The sequence below is a fragment of the Syzygium oleosum genome, unplaced genomic scaffold (genome assembly GCF_021117445.2).
Source record: "Syzygium oleosum isolate NSW1041296 unplaced genomic scaffold, Sole_v2.1 Sole_v2.16, whole genome shotgun sequence".
Taxonomy (NCBI): Eukaryota; Viridiplantae; Streptophyta; class Magnoliopsida; order Myrtales; family Myrtaceae; genus Syzygium; species Syzygium oleosum.
Window position 1 is genome coordinate 5,747,316 of NW_026607500.1, and position 6,000 is coordinate 5,753,315.

The following is a 6,000-nucleotide window of genomic DNA, read 5'->3' on the forward strand; positions in this document are numbered from 1 at the left end:
TTCTTGCCAAACCGAGACAGTCCTCTCATTGGTGAGATCTTAAGGAATACATGGTCGCCAACCAGAAACTCCAACGGTCTACGCCTTCGGTCCGCGTAACTTTTCTGACGGCTCCGAGTTGTTCTTAGCCTTTCCCGGATAGTCTTTACCGTTTCCATTTACTGCTGAACCAATTTTGGACCCGTTACACTTCTTTCTCCCACTTCATCCCAACACAACGGTGTTCTGCACGCTCCGCCATAAAGTGCTTCAAACGAGGCCATCCCGATACTCTGCTGAAAGCTGTTATTGTGGGCGAATTCAACCAAATGCAACTGCTCTTCCCACTTGCCCTGAAAGTCTAATACACATGCCCTCAGCATATCCTCTAAAGTCTAAATAGTCCTCTCAGACTGGCCATCCGTCTGCGGATGGTAGGCCGTACTGAATTGCAACTTTGTTCCCATGGCCAATTGAAGACTTTTCCAAAAATTAGCAGTAAACCGAGGATCACGGTCCGAAGTAATTGATACCGGTACTCCATGAAGACTAACTATCTACCGCACATATAAATCTGCGTACCTTTCTAGCTCGAAGTCGTTTCGCACTGCCAGGAAGTGCGCCGACTTGGTCAATCTGTCCACTATCACCCAAATAGAGTCGTGTCCCCTCTGGCTTCTTGGCAATCCCATTACAAAATCCATTATAATATGCTCCCATTTCCATTCTGGGATTTCTAACGGCTACAACATTCCACCAGGTTTACAATGCTGTGCCTTCACTTGTTGGCACGTCAAACACTTGGCCACATGCTTGGCCACGTCCACTTTCATTCCGTTCCACCAATAGTGCTGTCGAAGGTTCTGGTACATCTTCGTGCTGCCCCGGTGGATACTATAATTGCTGCAATGTGTCTCCTTTAAAATCTCCTCCTTAAGCTCTATGTCATCGGGCACGCACAAACGTCCTTGAAACTTAAGAATTCCATCCTCGGACACTTGGAAGTCCGGTTTCCTCTTAGTGCCATCCATCTCCAGAATCTTCTGAATCTCAGGGTCTGTAGACTGCAACGCCTTAATCTTGGTTTGCACTTCTGGTTCAACCCTCAACGTCGCCATCAGACTGGAGAGGTGTCCTACCTCGAACTTAAATTCTGAATCTCGCGCTCTTTCCAATAAAATCCACTCTTTGACCATTAAATGCGCGATGCTCGATTTCCGACTTAAGGCATCCGCTACTCGGTTGGCTTTACCGGGATGGTACAAAATGTCACAATCATAGTCCTTCAGCAACTCCATCCAACGCCTCTGCCTCATATTCAATTCCTTCTGCGAAAACAGATACTTGAGGCTCTGATGGTCCGTGTAGATTTGGAACCTTTCTCCACATAAGTAGTGCCTCCAAATCCTGAGTGCGAAAATGATTGCTGCCAGTTCCAAGTCGTGAGTCGGGTAGTTCATCTCATGAGGCCTTAACTGTCGCGATGCATAAGCACCTACTCTTCCATGTTGCATTAGCGCGCATCCCAATCCCTTAAGCGAAGCATCGCTATAAATGTCATATCCTCCCGGTCCTGAAGGGATCGTCAGTACTGGCGCCGTCGTCAATCTCTGCTTCAACTCCTGAAAACTCTCTTCGCACTTTTCTGTCCACTCAAACTTAGTCTCCTTCTTAAGCAATCTTGTCAATGGAGTGGCTATCGCTGAGAATCTTTCTACAAATCGCCGATAATAACCTGCCGGTCCTAAGAAACTTCGAACCTCAGTAACTGTCGTCGGTCTCGGCCAATCCATTACTGCCTCTATCTTTGTCGGATCCACGGAGATTCCTTCTCCGGAAATTATGTGCCCAAGAAACGTTACACGGTTCAGCCAAAACTCGCACTTGCTAAACTTAGTATACAGTGCGTGCTCTCTTAATGTCCGTAGAACTCTTTCCAAATGTACCTCATGCTCTTCGGGACTCTTTGAATACACTAGAATATCATCTATGAAGACGATGACGAACTAATCCAAGAATTCCTTGAATACCCGATTCATTAAATCCATGAAAGCAGCAGGGGCATTAGTCAGTCCAAACGGCATCACTGTGAACTCATAGTATCCATACCTCGTCCTGAATGCCGTCTTTGGGATATCCTCCTTTTGGATCCTTAGCTGATGATACCATGTCCTTAGGTCAATCTTAGAGAATACTGAGGCTTCTTGCAATTGATCGAACAGGTCGTCAATCCTTGGGAGGGGATACTTATTCTTGATTGTTACTTGATTCAGTTGACGGTAATCGATACATAGTCTCAACGATCCATCCTTCTTCCTTACGAACAATACTGGCGCTCCCTATGGAGACGCACTCGGTCGGATAAAACCTTTGTCCAGCAGTTCCTGCATCTGAACCTTCAATTCTTTCAATTCCGACAACGTCATCCTATAAGGCGGCTTCGAGATTGACTCAGTCCCGGGTGCCAACTCGATAACAAATTCCACTTCTTTCTGGTGGCAATCCCGGCAATTCCTGGGGAAAGAATCGGGAAAGTTGCACACCACAGCTATATCCTCTAGCCGCACCTCTTCTGCCGACGAATCAATTACACTTGCCAGGTAACCTTGACAGCCCTCATCCAACAACTTAGTTGCTTCTACTGATGAAACCCAAGGGATCGAGGTTCCTCCTTGACTCCCTACAAACTCAAATCTAGGGTGTTCAGCCGGGCTAAACTGGATCACCCTGCTACTGCAATCTATTACGGCATTTTGCTTGACTAATCAATCCATGCCCACAATCAAATCAAAATCATACATTGGCAACACAGCTAAATCTATCTTGCTTTCTACGCCGCCAATCACTATCTTACAGTCCGGACATCCTAACGATATGCATATCTTATCCATTAATGGCGTAGTCACATACAACCGTACTTCTAACAAGACAGATTTTAATCCAGCCAATTCAACAAACTGAGCAGACACAAAGGAGTGTGACGCCCTCGGATCAAACAAAGCATATGCTACATGATGGCACAGAGAAACCATACCTGTGACCACGCCTGGCGCATTCTCTCATTCTCTTCGCACCATGGCATACACATGTCCTTGTGCCGGCGGCTTGTTCAGATTAACCGGCGGGGGATTCCCAGCCTCATTCCCAACTCAGGGTTGTTGTAGTTGCATCGGGGGTCCTGCGGGGTGTTGCTGGGAGCAATTCCTCATCTGATGGTCCGTACTCCCGCATTTGAAGCAAGCCCCAAATCTGTTCTGCTGGTGGCTCGGCTTTCCGATATTCTTCTTGATCGGTAGGACAAATCGCCTGTTTCCCGCCATCGGCTTCTTCCCTAGGCGGCGGTTGTCCCTAGCCGGGGCGAACCGCGATCCAGAAGCGGTTGCCCTATCCACTTGATCCCGCTCAATAGCCTGCGCCCGCTCATACATCTCGCCATAATCTCGAATATTGAGTGATATCATCTGACTCCTAAGGTTCGGCTTTAGTCCATCTCAAAATCTCCGAACCTTGTCCTGCGGGTTTTCCACCATCCTAGGTACAAATCTCGATAATCTGGCGAACTCCGTTTCGTACTGATCCACGGTCATCTGCCCTTGGCGGAGTCACATAAATTCAGCCAGTTTTCTTTCCTGGGCACTTTCTGAGAAGTACTTTCCATAGAAATTTTCGGTAAACACAGCCCAAGTCTGGGCGGTCCCCTCTTGAAATACTCTGCCCTTGGTGGCCTTCCACTAGTCATTTGCATTGTCTTGAAGCTGATATACTGCCAGTGTCACCCTTTCAGCCTCAGTGTACCCCAAAACATCGAAGGCTTTCTCCAACTCCTCTATCCAACGTGGTGCAGCCTCGGGGTCACCCTTCCCATTGAACTTCGGGGGTTTCAATTTTAAGAATTGTTCGACCAACTTAGACATCGGCCTGATCACATTTGCCGGTCCTGGAATTGGATTCTCCCGATTCCCCAGATTCCCATTATTTCCGTTATTCCCATTGGCAGCAGCAACGACGGCCTCAACAGCAGCGGCAATAGTGGCATTTCTCTCATGGGTAAGCCTATCTCCCAGAATTCCTGCTTCCTTGAGAGCCCTCAAAATTCCATCTACCCTTGGATCCTCTACAGCCCTCACTTGCGGTTCTACGCGGTCTTGCTCATGACCTTGACCTCTACCTCTACCACGGCCTTGACCTCTACCTCTTCCTTGGCTACTCATCTTCCCAACTCGCACGCTCACCTACCTGCTATAATTCCATTCAGGAATTAGAGACCTAAACCAAGCTAAACCGGTCTAAGGTCCTAGACAAAGAACTTAACGCAATACTAGTCAATCACTCAGCATGCGATTAAGCATAAATAGCACAAGACCTCAACCAAGGAGATACACATACTTACCTCAGGTCCTGTCGCACCTACACTTTCCAGGTCAGTTCGACAACCAATCAATCAAGACACAAACAGTCAGGAGGTACACGTAGCATGCGAGGTCTCCCTACTGGCTACCCAAGGTCATCGCTCCTTATTACTCCAGGCTTCGACCGAATTGGACCGAACTGATCATGCTCTGATACCAAATCAAACGGGGATGTCACGCCCCGCACCCTACGGCACGCCACATCCCTGCTGCGATCGATTCAAGCGCGACGTCCTAGGACGCGTCACCGACCCAACGCCCAACACAGAGATTAAAGCACACGCGGAAGCAATATGATACTCGAACAATTTAAAACCTCATAACTAGAGATAGCCACACCACAACCAACATGAACAAATATACACTTGCATTAACAGGAAGAACATATACACTATCCATATACAGCATGAGCCCAAAAATCAAAAGCGGGTCAATGGCCACTACTGACAAAAAGGGATAAGTGGCCCGGGCGGTCAGGGGTACTAAAACTAGGAGGGGCTCCGGTCAAAAAGGTACTGGCCCGACCTATCTACAACTAAGGCTAACCTAAGGGACCCAGTCCGGGTCGGATCCCGATGACTCAGAAGAGCTACCAGACAGCTCAACCTCAGAGTCTAGGGAATCCGGCTCGGACTCGGCCGCAGCTGGTTCCTCCTCATAATCCATCAGCTCGACTTCGCCCTCCTGCTCTATGTCTTGCTTCATGGGCTCTGGTTCATCATCCGCCTCCATCGACTCCGGATCATCCATTTCCAAGACAACAGGCTCATTGCCAAATTTCGAACACCCCTCGGTCTCAGCTGCGGAACTCGCTACCTCTCCATCGGGGCATTGGGGATCCAGTTCGCCCAGCCCGCTAATCGGGGCATCAAAAGTCCGGAGGGGTCCATGCTCTCCGAAGCGGTCCCTAAGACACCAGGCTACATACTCATGGTGCTGATAGTACCTTTCTCCCACATCGACTAATACTACCAAACGATACCTAACATATAAATCCCCACTCTCTAAGGGGTACTCGGTTCACGTCCGCCCTAGCTGGTGCGGAATCCCAAGACGCACAGGAACATCTAGCATCGTCAGGACCGGGGGTCTGAAAAGTTGGGTTTATACAACAGTGAGAATAAATCTCAGCAAGTAGGCCCCCTAAACCTAAACTAGTCTCACATGGACCTCCTGACGAGCACCAAACAACACACATTCTAAAATATAAAAAGGCTTAGGCCCTCAGGCCCATACCCAATACTTACTTGGCCCTGCAGGTTAGGCACTTTATAAATCACAATAATAACACAGAACCCAATCGTGGCACATGCACACATCACTTGGTCACAACGCATGTCATGCATATGCTCGTGCTCATACTTGTGCTCATGTCTCATCAATGCACTTTCGCACACTTGCACTCTTGCACACTTGCAATTTACCAAATTCACCGACCCGCGTAAAACGCATCAGGTCTATCACTTTGAGATCGATCTCCGGCCCGCGTAAAACGCATCATGCTCATGACACAACCCGCGTAAAACGCATCAGGTTTGTCATCTTCCAGAAGCGGGCATCGTCCCGCGTAAAACGCATCAGGACGGGTTTAACACCCCACATAAAACGCATC